Source organism: Sorex fumeus, unplaced genomic scaffold (assembly GCF_029834395.1).
Source record: "Sorex fumeus unplaced genomic scaffold, SorFum_2.1 ptg000036l, whole genome shotgun sequence".
Classification (NCBI taxonomy): domain Eukaryota; kingdom Metazoa; phylum Chordata; class Mammalia; order Eulipotyphla; family Soricidae; genus Sorex; species Sorex fumeus.
Genome location: NW_026606093.1, coordinates 23104911 through 23119527, shown reverse-complemented (window position 1 = coordinate 23119527; position 14617 = coordinate 23104911). Strand labels below are relative to the sequence as shown.

Here is a 14617-nt window from a genome sequence, read left to right as displayed (position 1 = left end):
GAGGGACCTGCCCTGGCACGCCTGTCCCTGTGTCGCGCGCGCACGCGCACACACACACACACACACACACACACACACACACACGGTGTGTGTGGGCACAGCTGCGCGTATGCGTGTGTGTGCATGTGTGCTCTGCGTCTCCGACTGGTTCCACTGCTTTTGTTTTCTGTTCATTTGGGGGGCCACACCCAGTGATGTTCAGGGTCTGCTCCTTCCTGGCTCTGTGCTCAGTGCTCACTGCTGGCAAGGTTTGGGCAGGAGGGTCACGCAGGGTGTAGTGACAACCCGGGCTGGCCGCGTGCAAGGCAAGAGCCCTTCCTTCTGTGCTCTGGCCCCCTATCGGCTCAATTTCTGTAGATAATCCTGACTCACACGTGTCTCAACTAGGGACCCAAGGTTAACATGGTACATTTCCTGTGACATGCATTTTGTCATAATTTTTTTTTTTAATTTTGAGAGAAGGAACGTCAGAGAGTCTGGGCTTTGGTCTGAGCAGTACAGAACAGAGAGGAGACCCCGTGGCCTCGTGGGAGGGGGCCACCGGGAGGCCAGGCGGCATTTCTCCTGGGGATGGGGGGCTCCATCCGGCTGTTTACAGTGTAGACTGCTGCCCACCCCACTGAAGATACCCTAAAACCACACTTGTGGGTTTGGAAAATTCATTTCCCAAACACAGAGAAAATTGCCGAGGGAAGAAAGAAAGAAAGAAAGAAAGAGAGAGAAAGAGGGGGAGGGAGGGAGGGAGGGAGGGAGGGAGGGAGGAAGGAAGGAAGGAAGGAAGGAAGGAAGGAAGGAAGGAAGGGAGACAAAGAGGGGGAGGGAGGGAGGGAGGGAGGAAGGAAGGAAGGAAGGAAGGAAGGAAGGAAGGAAGGAAGGAAGGAGAAAGAGGGGAGGGAGGGAGGAAGGGAGGAAAAATGGAAGGAAGAAAGAAAATGAGAGAGAGAGAGAGAGAGAGAGAGAGAGAGAGAGAGAGAGAGAGGGAAGAAAATAAGAAAACTGCCAAGAAAGCTGGAGGGATCCACCCTCTGGCGTTGGGAGATTCAAACGTAGGTGGCAGGGCCTGGGAGGTGGAATGGGGGGGAGGATAGTGGATCGTGGCAGGGCCCTGGATAGCAGGATAATGGACCCCTGACTCGGAGGTTTGTGGAGCCACACCACCAGTGCTAAGAAGGAAAACCTGTGGAGCAATAGCACAGCGGGGAGGGCATTTGCCTTGCACGTGGCCGATCTGGGTTCGATCCCCGGCATCCCATATGGTCCCCCGAGCACCACCAGGAGTGATTCTTGAGTGCAGAGCCAGGAATAACCCCTGAGCATTGCCGGGTGTGACCCCCCCCAAAAAAAAAAACCCCACAAACCCAAAGACAGTTCCTAAACCAGGGTCACACATACCCTGTGCACGGCCCACACCAGACCCAATGAGCCACAAGGCTTGGTTCCGACGGCCAGTTCTCCCAGCTCCTGCTCCCTCCGTGAGATTGGGACGGACTGGAACTCCCTAACATGGCAATGGGGGCGCAGGAGGTCTTTCAAAGTGGGCTGCAGAGGGGGCTGGAGTGATAGCACAGCGGGGAGGGCGTTTGCCTTGTACGCGGCCCGACCCAGGTTCGATTCCCAGCATCCCATATGGTCCCCTGAGCACGGCCAGGAGTAATTCCTGAGTGCATGAACCAGGAGTAACCCCTGTCCATTGCTGGGTGTGACCCAGAAAGAAAAAAAAAAAAGTGGGCTGCAGAGACCACATGAGGTCAGAGCAGAAAACTCCCCTACCCGGCAAAGACCACCAATGGGCACCCCGGGCATGAAATAAAGTTTAATGCACAATTTTCTTCTAGAGAGAAAATAAAAGTGTTCCTCTTGTTCTGCCATTGGGGAAGGCGACCCATGAATACAAGACTTTTGAAAGGCCCATCTTCATCCGGAAATTATATAATATTATGACTCAAGAGTGAATCAATAAAATTGATTTCTTTTTTTTAAATTGTGTATCTGGTGGTGGGACTGGTGTTGGAATACTGCAGGCCTGAAACACCACATTGTGAACAACTTTGTAGATCCCGGTGTTTTAATAAAAATACACTTTTAAAAAAATGGTGTGTGTTGGCAGGCCCCCAGGTTCGATCTCCAGTACTGTATTTTCCCCAGTTTTTTTTTTAAACAAAAGGGAAAAATGTCATTAATAATCAGTATCCGCTTTAGCTTTTTTTTTTTGCTTTTTGCTTTTTGGGTCACACCTGGAGTTACACAGGGGTTCCTCCTGGCTCATGCACTCAGGAATTACTCCTGGCGGTGCTCGGGGGACCATATGGGATGCTGGGAATCGAACCCGGGTAGGCCGCTTGCAATGCAAATGCCCTACCTGCTGTGCTATGGCTCTTTAGCTTTTTCAGTATATTTCTTCTATTTTTTTCCGAAGGAAGGAAGGAAGGAAGGAAGGAAGGAAGGAAGTTAGGAAGTAAAATCCCTGAACCAATGATTTCTGCAAATCTGTCCAAGATGACCTAATCAACCTTTCTCAGACTCCAAAAAGCAAAGCAGAGGTATGCGCCTCATCACATTGTACCCTGATGCCAAAAGCAGACAAGGACGTGGCTAAAAGAAAGGTAGAGACAATTATCCCTGATGAATGCAGAAGCAAAAATCCTCAAAAACAACTTAACAAACTCAAGACACTGCAATACATATATACCGCATTGCACTCAATGCATTCCATGAAATCATGACCAGATGGATTTTATTTCAGGAATGCAAGGATAGTTCGACATACACAAGTCCATAAATGTGATACACCACATCAACCAAAAAAAAAAAAAAAACCAGAAAGAAAGATAAAAACCATATGGGCCTATCAAGAGACGCAGAGAATGCATCTGAAAGTATTTAACATACATTCCTAATAAAAATAGTCAATAAACTCAGGACCAAAGGAAATCTCTAAATACAATCAGGACCATTTGTGATAAACCCACAGCTAACAACATACTCCACCGTGAAGGGCCAAGAACAGCTTCCGAGAAAAGGCACAAGACAAAACTCTCGCCTTCATTACTCAACAGAGAATTAGAGGTCCGAGGCAGAAAAATCAGGTAAGGGGAAGATGCGTTCAAATAAGAAAGATCAATAATTTTTTTTTTTGCTTTTTGGGTCACACCCCGCCATGCACAGGGGTTACTCCTGGCTCATGCACTCAGGAATCACTCCTGGCGGTGCTCGGGGGACCATATGGATGCTGGGGATCGAACCCAGGTCGACCGTGTGCAAGGCAAACGCCCTACCCGCTGTGCTATCACTCCAGCCCAAGATCAATAAATTTTTAAGACTGTCATTATGTGCAAATATGACATGGGAATATATATTTAAAAAAATCCTAGAAGACCATTCTGAAAACGACGAAAAACAATGGACCAGCCCAGTAAAGTAAGAGGCTACAAAAATCGATGCACAGAAACCTCTGGTGTTCTGAAAAGGAAGAAAACAAAAGAAAATCAATCTTTCACTATTTGCAGGATGACACAATAATACACATAGAAAACCCTCGAGGCTCTACCAGGAAAACTAGATAAAACCTTAAACCTGTATAACAATGTGGCAGACTACAGAATCAACACACAAAGACCTACCGGTTTCTATATACGATGAAAAAGAAGAGAACATACTTGGGGAAACTACTGTGCTTACAAATATCTTCAAAACGACAAATACCTAAGAATGCACAATAAAGACTAAAAAGCGGTGAAACAAAAACTGTGAAGGGGCTGGAGAGATAGCACAGCGGGTAGGGCGTTTGCCTTGCACGCGGTCGACCCTGGTTCGGTTCCCAGCATCCCATATGGTCCCCTGAGCACTGCCAGGAGTAACTCCTGAGTGCAGAGCCAGGAGTAACCCCTGTGCATTGCCAGGTGTGAGCCAAAAAGCAAAAACAAACAAACAAAAAAACTGTGAAACATTGTCTTTTAGAAAAAAGACACACAATGGGTCCAGAGAGATAGTACAGCAGGTAGGGCTCTTGCCTTGCACGCCGCTGACTCGGGTTCAATTCTCAGCATCCCATATGGTCCCCAGAGCACCGACAGGAGTGATCCCTGAGCACAGAGCCAGGAGTAACCCCTGAGCACAGCTGGGTGTGTCCCACCCCAAAACTGAGACACATACATAAAGAAATATTTCATGCCCGTGGACTGGAAGAATTAATATTGTTAAAATGACTAGCAACCTCCATCAAAATTCCAATGCTTTTCTCCAAGGAAACAAATATTACTGAAATCTGCACAGACCACAAGAGGCCCTGAATAAGGAATGCAATCCTGAGGGGGAAAAGATGAAAGCAACTATGTGTCTTAACGTCAAACTGCACTACAAAGTGTCACTGTCGCTGTCACTGTCCTCCCGTTGTTCATCGATTTGCTCTAGTGGGCCCAGTAAGGTCTCCATCGTGAGACTTGTTGTTACTGTGTTTGGCATATCGAATACGTCACGGGTAGCTTGCCAGGCTCTGCCGTGCGGGCGAGATACTCTCGGTAGCTTGCCGGGCTCTCCGAGAGGGGCGGAGGAATCGAACTCGGGTTGGCCATGTTGGCTGCATGCAAGGCAAACGCCCTACCGCTGTGCTATCGCTCCAGACCCCAAAAGGAGAATGGGCAAAAAAAGAATGGGCAAAACACTCCACATCCTTTTTTTTTTTTTGCTTTGCTTTTTGGGTCACACCCAGCAATGCTCAGGGGTAACTCCTGACTCTGCACTCAGGAATTCCTCCTGACAGTGCTCAGGGGACCATATGGGATGCTGGGAATCGAACCCAGGTCGGCCGCGTGCAAGGCAAACGCCCTCCCCGCTGTGCTATCGCTCCAGTCCCAACATTCCACATCCTTGGCTTCAGGGATGCCTTCGGTGATTGGGTGCCAACAGCAAGGAAAACAAGCTGGGATGACATCAAAATAAAGAGCTTCTGCCCTGTGAAAGGAAATAATCCTGAAAAGGAACAAGACGGCCTTCAGAAGAGGAGAAAATATTTGCTCACCATCCAGCCAACAAGGGACTGGTAATACCCAAGGCATACAAGGAAGCTTGTACAACTAAACCGAGAATAATACAAAGTAAAATGACCCCATCTATAAAAGTGGCAGATGAGATAAACCAAGAGTTTCTCAGAGGAAGTATACCGACGGCGAACAGGGATGTTCGGGGGGGAGGGAGGAGGGGGATACCAAACCGGTCTCCACTGTTTATGGGGGAAATGAAAATAAAAACTACAAGTGAGATATGGCCTCATTCACATGAGATTGGCCTGTATTGCAAACAGGAGTGGTGGCAAGGTTGTTGGGGAAGTGGGACTATCAGCAGGAATGTAAGTGGGTCCATCTGTGTTGGAAATCATGATGGTGCTTTCCCGAGATGCTAAAAATACAGGAGCCAGGGGCTGGAGCAATAGCACAGCGGGTAGGGCATTTGCCTTGCACGCAGCCAACCCGGGTTTGATTCCCAGCATTCCATATGGTCCCCTGAGCACCGCCAGGAGAAATTCCTGAGTGCATGAGCCAGGAGTAGCTCCTGTGCATCGCCGGGTGTGACCCCCCCCAAAAAAAGGAGCCATACAACAGAGGGGAAGGCATTTGCCTTGCACGCAGTCCACCTGATCTTTTTTTTTCTTTTTACGTCACATCCGGCCATGCTCAAGGGCTGACTCCTGGCTCTGCACTCAGGAATTACTCCTGGCAGTGTTCAGGGAGTAATTCCTATGGGATGCCAGGGATTGAATCCGGGTCGGCTTCGTACAAGGCAAATGCCCTACCCGCTATGCTCCGGTCCCCCAACCCACCTGGTTTCGATCCCCAGAATCCCATATGATCCCTTGAGCCCTGCCAGGACTAATTCCTGAGCACAGAGCCAGGAGTCAGCCTTGAGCATCGCTGGGTGTGGTCCCAATCTGCTTCCACCAAAAAAAAAAAAAAAAAAAGCCAAAAATACACTCACCATACAATCTAACAACCCTCCTCCCGGGAAATCTGAAGAACATATAAAAACCAACTTTAAAAGCTCCTTGAGTTCCTATTTGCAGCAGCTCTATTTACAACAGTCAAGGTAGGGGCCCAATCCAAGCATCCGATGCGCAGAGTAAATGGAACGATCAACAGTGCAGAGACGCAGTGGAACACCCGAAAGAGCGGAGAGAGCGGCCCTCGGCCCAGATGCCTGCTAGGTGCAACGCGGCTGGGGTCCGAGGGGGGTGGTCCCGTGAAGTGAGCACACCACCCAAATGCCTTTCTTTCTGAGTCGGAAAGAAAAGGGAAACACTGAAGCATTCCATCCGCGTGTGGGATTTAGAGAAACAACATCCGGAAGAGACACGCTGTGGCTTGGACCAGGACATGAGAACTGAGGCCGTCACGTGGGGGGCTGAGGGGCACAAAGAGGGATGTGGGGGGGGACCCTAAAAGCTGCATTTTTTTTTTTGCTTTTTGGTCACACCTGGCAATGCACACCTGGATTTTGGTCAGTCCTGCCTCTGCACTCAGGAATCACTCCTGGAGGTGCTTGGGGGACCATATGGGATGCTGGGAATCGAACCCGGGTCGGCTGCATGCAAAGCAAACACCCTACCCGCTGTGCTATTGCTCCAGCCCCAAAGCTGCACTTTTTAAAAAGATTTTTTTCTAATTTGTTTCTTTGTTTTGCTGTTGTTGTTGCTGTTGTTTTTGGGTCACACCCGGCAATGCACAGGGGTGCATCTGGCTCATACACTCAGGAATGACTCTTGGCGGTGCTCGAAGGGCATATGGGATGCTGGGAATTGAACCCGGGTCGGCCGAATGCAAGGCAAACGCCCTCCCCGCTGTGCTATCGCTCCAGCCCCAAAAGATTTTTTTTTAATTGAATTGCAGTGAGACCCTTACAAAGCAATTCATGATCAGGTTTCTGTCATGCAGTGTTCCAACACCAACCCTTCACCAGGGCACATTTCCCAGCACTAGAGTCCCCAGGTTGCCTTCCATGCCCCCCTCCTTAGCTTGCCACTATGGCAGGCACTTAAAAGCTGCATTTAGAGACACTGAGGCATTTGGGTGGTGTGCATGAAATATGACTTTGGGAGAGGTGTGAAAATGATTACTTCTGAAGTGATTATTAAGCACCAACATACATCAATGTTAATTCCATTTACAAAAAAAAAATAATGGGGGAGGGCGGTGTAATAAGTACAGTGGGGAGAGTGTTTGCCTTGCATGCTGCCAATCCTGGTTTGATCCCCGGCATCCCACATGGTCCCCAAGCACCACCAGGAGTGATTCCTGAGTGCAGAGACAGAAGTAAACCCTGAGCATCGCCAGGTATGGCCCAAAAAGAAAAAAAAAAAAAGGAGGGCAGAAAATGGGCTAGAACACGAAACACGCTTTGCATGCAGGAGCCCCAGGTGTGCATTACAGGGTCCCCTGAGCATCACCGGGACTAACCCTGGCGACCCTGAGCACTGTCCAGGCTCGGGTGAGCCCCAGCACTGCAGGGGCCCATGCGGCAACGGGCCCTCTGAACCCTCTCACTGGACCGCCAGCCAGGTGAGTGAAGAGTCACCAGGAAGAGACCCCTGGGAGGGGTTTCAGAATGGAAGGGGCCACCCATAGGGTGCTCAGAGGGCCCCCGGGGCACCTCCCTGTCACATCTCACCTCCAGGCTGGCTACACAATGCTTCTCAGGCTCAGCTGTGGCGGACCCTCCCCCTCCCCCCCCTCCCCTCCCCCCCGCCCCCCGCCCAGGGGCTCGGGGATCTCCAGGGCCACACACCAGCGTGAGGGCCATGGAGGACCGGAGTCAAACTCGGGTCCCTGAGCATGCAAGGAAGGCTTTGCCCGGGCCCCTGTCTCCCACTACCGAAAAAATGATGGTGCCAGAAACCCAAGCCTGGGTGGAGTCCATGCCCAATGCAATCAGCTTAATCAACGGCTGAATAAATAGCAGTACTTCTACATTAAAAAAATAATAATAAAAATAAAACAACCCAAGGTCTCACATGTGCAAGGTACAGGCTCCACCGCTGAGCGCACACATCCCTGACCCCATCAAAATTCTATATTATTATTATTTTTTATTTTTTGCTTTTTGGGGTCACACCTGGTGATGCACAGGGATTACTCCTGGCTCTGCACTCAGGAATTACTCCTGGCAGTGCTCATGGGATCATATGAGATGCTGAGAATCGAACCCAGGTCTGCCGCGTGCAAGGCAAACGCCCTACCCACTGTGCTATCACTCCAGCCCCTATTATTATTTTTTAATTTAAAAAGCTGGGAGTAAGCTGGGGAGGCTGGTTTGAAGAACAGGAGCATCAGTTTGCATGCAGGATCCCAGGTAGGGCACTCTCCCAAGCATTGCTGGAATTGGCATCCCAAAATTTTTTTTTAACTGCAATGAAAATAAAAATTAGGGGCCAGAGGGATAATGCAGTGGGTAGGGTGCTCGCCTGGCATAAGGCCAGCCCGGGTTCCATTCCCAGCACCCCATACGGTTCCCCAAGCCTACCAGAATTTCATACATTTTCCTAAGAGTATCATGTATTTTGGGGGCTGGAGCAATCGTACAGCTGATAGGCCATTTGCCTTGCATGCAGCCAACCCAGGTTATATTCCCAGCATCCCATATGGTCCCCCCAAGCACCGCCAGGAGTAATTTCTGACTGCAGAACCAGGAGTAACCCCATGTGCAACGCTGGGTATGACCCAAAAAGAAAAAAAAAGAGTATCATGTATTTTCAATTTTCATATGTATTGTTTTTATTTTTGAGGGGTGGTTCATGGCTGGCAGTGTTCAGGGCTTCCTCCTGGCTCAACGCTCAGGGATCACCTTTGGCAGGGCTCAGGGGACCAACCGTATGTGATGCTGGAGACTGATCCCATGCCAATGACACACATGACACAGCACCTTACCAGCTGTACTATCTCTCCGGTCTCATGTGTAGAACTTTTTGAAGACGTGATTTTTGCAAAGACTGGACTGAATTTATCAAAATATATACGGAGCCTGAATATATGATGTGAAGGCTGGTATGAATAGATCGATATTCACACGACTAATATTCTACTGTTGGACACTTGGTATGCTTTCAATTTTCAGTTACAAAGAGCACTGCTACCATGAAGATATATGTCTATGCATTATGTATCCATGCATCTATAAATAAACAACTAAGCACGCAACACGCATCGGTGGCTTCTTTAGACTCAACTCAGCGCAATACAATTCCTTGAGTTCATATGCTACTATAGTATCAATCTGAAGGTTCACGATGACTGAGTCCAAATATTTCCCCGGCTCTCGACATAACTTTCTCAACAACTGTACTCAAAATAATTCTCCGCATTTTTGCAACTCCAGACCAAATGGCACCTACCTCGGTATTTCCCCTGGGGACCTCCCGGCCGCTGACAGCTGAGCCAGGCGTCTCCCGTAAGCTGGGAGCTCCTTAGCCAGCTACGCGAGTTCCAAGGCACCGAGTGTGTGTTAATGACACGACAGTTTCCTGCCCTCTGCTGTAAGCCCCAGGATACAGCGACTCCAGCCCCCACGCACCCCTGCAAGGACCCGCATTTACTTTCGAACCCCCCATAGTCCAACCCTGCATCAGCCGCACACACATACACACATGTGCGCACACGCACACAGAAACACACACACGTGTGTGCACATGCGCACACCTCCTTAGAAGCCACAGTTCTGGGAAATGAGAGGTCGGAGGTATTTCCCTCCTGTGTGTCAGACGCCGCTGCCTCTCCTCCCCCCACACCGCCCCCCACACACACCCCAGAGCCTGCGGAAGGCTTAAGTGAGATAATTCAAGCAAAGTGCACGACAAGGACCCTGAAAGCATGCGATAAATGGGAGCTTTGGTTGAAAAGATAATGATCCGGAAGAATAAACCCACCGAAAAAATTGCCTAATCTCTGTCCACGGGAGGAGATTAAAGAGCTACCCAGCTGTCTGGCTCATCTGAAGCTCCCGGGCCCTGAATGCCTGGGAAGAGACTCAGAACCTTCGGGAAGAGAGCCAAACCCACAGAACCGCTGGCCAAGGGGACGGGAGGGTTGGCAGAGCTTGACTCAGGAGGGCAGCTGGGCGCCGGGCAGCGTGGAGTCATGGGAGTCACAGGACGGGGTGAGGGCCAGCCGCGGGGGGAGCCAGCAAGAGGCGCCTGGAATCACCCCCACATTCTCAGGACTTGGGGGGCATCCACCAAGGGACAGGATTTGGGGGGCACCCACCAAGGGACGGGACTTTAAGTCAGTCACCCAGCGAGACAGGACTCTGGGGCATCCAGAAAGGGACAGGACTTTGGGGTACCCACCAAGGAACGGAATTTTTGGGACATCCACGACTTTGGGGTAACCCCTCAAGGGATGGGACTTTAGAGGCAGCCGCCACAAATGACAAGCAGCTTCATTAGGGACCATGAAGTCATGAAATCTGCTGATACCTGCATGCACATGGAGAGTATCGCAGCCGAATGAAATGAGTCACAGAGGGAGAGGGGAAAGACAACGGGGCTGGAGCGACAGCACAGCGTTGGCCTTACACGCAGCTGACCCGGGTTCGATTCTCAGCATCCCATAGGGTCCCCCGAGCACCGCCAGGAGTAATTCTTGAGTGCAGAGCCAGGAGGAACCCCTGAGCATCGCCGGGTTTGACCCAGAAACCAAAAAAAAAAAAAAGGAAACTGAACCATGAACAACTTTGTAACTGTGACCCTCACAGTGATTCAATTAAAAAACAAAACAAAACAAACAACCCCAAACCTGGCTGGAGGCTGGAAGCAGGTGACTCGCCTGGCTGTAGCACCCCCGGCTGACCCTGGGCAGGCCTGCCATTGTGCATGGGGCTGAGTCACCCCGCCATTGTCCAGAGGCTCTATCGGCCGGAAGCAGCTGGACAGAGCCCACACCAGGGACAAGAAGCCGCATCCTCCTTCCCGCCTCACCCGGGGCCCTGCCCTGTTGTTCAGGCCCCATATCCTGCCTGGCCTTCCCTCAGGAACCCCTGACCTACTCCAGGGCTTCCTGAGTCTGAGGAGACACCCCATGTTGGGTCTCCACTTGCCTGGGGGCGGGGGGGACAGTGCCCGCTACAAGTAGGGCATCTGGAGAGAAATGAATGGGGAGCTGGGGGTAGGGGGGCTCCTGGGACCCCTGAGTTCAACCTGCCTCCCAGGAAGTGCAATGGGAGGGGCAATGCCTCTAGGACCGGAGAGAGACGGTACAGCAGGGAGGGCCCTTGCCTTGCAAGCAGCCGACCTGGGTTCGATCCCCAGATCCCTCTAGGGTCCCCGAGCACTGCCAGGAGTGATTCCTGAGTGGAGAGCCAGGAGCAACCCCTGAGCATCACCAAAGACAAAAGAAAAAAAAAGGTAAGAAGCTGCTTGCACGCACACACACACACACACACACACACACACACACACACACACACACACAATGACACTCAGGTTATCTGCAAAGGCCCCAGTACATGGCGAGATGACTTAGCCTGCGAAGAGCTAAGGCACATTCACGATGGCGAGACTCAGAGCCCCTGCGAACTGCCTTGATCTGGGTCTCAGACAACCCAAAACACCGAACCGGGATTGATTTATTGGGGGTGGGGGGGTGAGCAACACCCAGCAGTGCTCAGGATTAATCGGGGCTGGGGGGACCAAGTGGGATGTTGGAGCTAGAACCCAGGTCGGCCTCAAGCAAGGCAAATGTCCTCCCCGCTGTACTACTGCTAGGCACCTCCACCCCCACCTCCCCAGCTGGAATTTAGAAATAATTCTGAAAATCAATAGCAACACGGCGGCAGAGAACCAGAGACGGTCGGGCAGGGACGGACCTCCATGCCTCGGGCACGGGCGCTGCCTACGGAGAGCCCAGGACAGAGCCCAGCTCGGCTGGAAGCCAACTCCAAGGGCAGAGCCGGGAACAGCCCCCGAGCGCCCAGCACCCTCCCCCCAAATTGTAGGAATGTCAGAGAGACCCACGCTTGACAGCCTCCTCGAACACTGAGGAGCTCGCACTTGTCTGGGGCAGCGCGCAGGCTTTAAATCAAGGTTTGGGGCCGGAGCGATAGCACAGAGGGTAAGGCGTTTGCCTTGCATGCGACCCACCTGAGTTCGATTCCCAGCATCCCATATGGTCCCTGAGCACCGCCAGGAGTAATTCCCGAGTGCATGAGCCAGGAGTAACCCCTGTGCATCACCGGTGTGACCCAAAAAGCAAAAAAAAAAAAATAATAATAATAATAATAAAATAAAAAATAAATCAAGGTTTGGGGCCGGAGGGATAGCACAGTGGGGAGGGCGTTTGCCTTGCACGCGGCCGACCCGGGTTCGATCCCCAGCATCCCATAGGGTCCCCCGAGCAACGCCAGGAGTGATTCCTGAGTGCATGAGCCAGGAGGAACCCCTGTGCATCGCCGGGTGCGAACCAAAAAGCAAAAAAAATAAAATAAAATAATTAAAAAATTCAAGGTTTGGCCAGGTGGGTGTGAGTGCTGGGGAGCAAAGGCACCCCCTTCCCTGGGAAAGGGGGTATCTGAGGCTGGGCGCCCCGCCCCCTGGGGCAACGCAACAAGAGCCGGGAATCTCTGGACTCGACGAGTCTCCCCTGGGATCTCAAGGTGGCGGTTGCGATACAGACACACACAGATCACATGCGGGCCGGGTTTGGGGGTGTCTTCTCAGCTCTGGGCCAGGGCTGGGTGCTGCTGGGAGACTGGCACAGGGGTGGTGGAGAGACAGGAAGGCAGAGCCCCCATGATCCCCCCTGCCGGCGGGCACCCCCCCACTGATCCAGCCTGTCATGGGGTTGGAGACGGGGGCTCCTGCTCTGTCTTGGGGGAGGATCCAGAGCTCAGGCAGACGGGGACTCACCCGGGGAGAGGTAGTGGGCCCGCCCCGCCCCACCCCTACATTCCAACCTCTAAGGTGGTTGCTGCAGGGGCTGGGCTGGGCGCTGGGCCAAGCTTGAGCTCCACCTGCTACCGGGCAGGAGAAGGGCGGCGAGGCTGCCCCGCTCCCCCCCCCCCTGGCTGCCCCCCACTGCGAGAGGCTGGTTTAGCCCAAGGACGGAGGGCTGGGCTGGCAGGGGTGGGGAGGGCTGCTGGGCACTGACCGGCAGCCAGGGCAGGTCCCCCAAGTCTCCACCCAGGCCGCTCACCAAGTCTGCTACGTCCAGCTGGACTTGCCCTTACTAGAAAATTCCGCGCCGTGGCCCAAGGCCGGCAGTCCTGGCCTGGGTCTCTGTGCTCGGTCTGCAGCTCTGGCCCACGTGGAAGCTCCAGGGGCTGGAGCGTCAGCTCTGCCTGTGGGGAGGCCCAGGGTTCGATCCCCGGCAGCAGTCCGGGGGTCTCTGAGCACTGCGTCGGGAGCAGCCCCCGAGCAAAAAATACATGAGCAGAATTCGGGAACGACCCCACCCTGCAAGCAGCATCAGAGAGAGAGGGGGTCCAGCCGGGATGGTCTGCGGGGGAGAACTCCAAGGACCGGAGGAAATGACGAGATTATCCGGCACAAACCGTGGGGTCACGCAGGAATTGGGAGCAGGAGTCCAAGGTCAGGGATGGGGTCGGTCCGCCCACCCTTCAGGCCCCACGTCCTGCTGTCCCCCCAGGGGCCGCCCCAGAACCCCCACACGCGAGCTCTGGGAACAGCCACATCCGGACGGGAGGCAGTGCCTGGTCCCCAGGCCTGGGTTCTCTCACCTGTCAATGACGGACGCGCTCTGCTCGGTGCAGGGGCTTCTCTGCGAGTGGCCGGGACAACGGTGGCCGAAGGAAGAGGTCGGGTGGGGGTTCTCGGGTCCAACACTGAGGCCGCAGGGCCGGGCCGGTCGGGGGGAGAGCTACAGGGGGCAGGGGATGGACAGAATCAGACTTTGAGCAGAAAAGACACACAAACATCACGTGTCTGGGCGAGGGTTGCACAACCACCGGGCTTCGAGACTTGGGGGGGGGGGACAGGAGGCGGGGGGACAGGTGGGTGAGAGGGGCCTCAGAGGGTTGGGACCTGGAACCCCCAAACTTGAACTCAGATATTCCCGAGAGTATCTCAGCGCATGACTGGGGTAAAACGAGCCCCTCGGAAAGAAACGTGTCGGGGCCGGAGTGATAGCACGGCGGGGAGGGCGTTTGCTTGTGTGTTGGCCGGCCTGGGTTCGATCCCCGCCATCCCATATGGTGCCCTGACTGCAGAGCCAGGAGTAAGCCCTGAGCATCGCCGGGTGTGGCCCCTCCCCGCCAAAAAAAAGGCATCCCCCTGGCCTGCACTGTGGATGGGCATCATCAGGGGGTGGGGGTCCGCTCACAAGTCCCCAAGAAGGGGGCTGCCACGGGCTTCTCAAGACAGGCTGATGCGCCCCCAAGGCCTGGTGCACCCCTGGCTCTCCCATACCATCCATCAAAGTTCCATCTTGGCCATGCTGAACCCATACCACCCACCCTGTTGTCCCCTCTGGGGAGGGGGGCTAGGAGGAAGAAAAGAGAGATTCCGGAATCCATGGCGTTTTTTTCCTTTTTGGGTCACACCCTGCGTTGCCCAGGGATTACTCCTGGCGATGCTCGGGGGACCCTATGGGATGCTGGGAATCAAACCCAGGTTGGCCGCGTG

At 53.0% G+C, this 14617-nt stretch overlaps 2 protein-coding genes across 2 annotated transcripts in view; one reads left to right on the top strand and one right to left on the bottom strand.

Moving 5' to 3' along the window:
* Positions 1 to 13806, bottom strand: part of TSPAN9 (tetraspanin 9) — a 170754-nt gene extending 156948 nt beyond the window's left edge. The window contains exon 1 of the mRNA XM_056117861.1: positions 13714 to 13806. The gene's annotated coding sequence lies outside the window, so the exon portion shown is untranslated. The remainder of the gene's footprint in view (positions 1 to 13713) is intronic.
* TSPAN11 (tetraspanin 11) overlaps positions 1 to 14617 on the top strand; it is a 271039-nt gene that overhangs the window by 236204 nt on the left and 20218 nt on the right. The window lies entirely within an intron of this gene.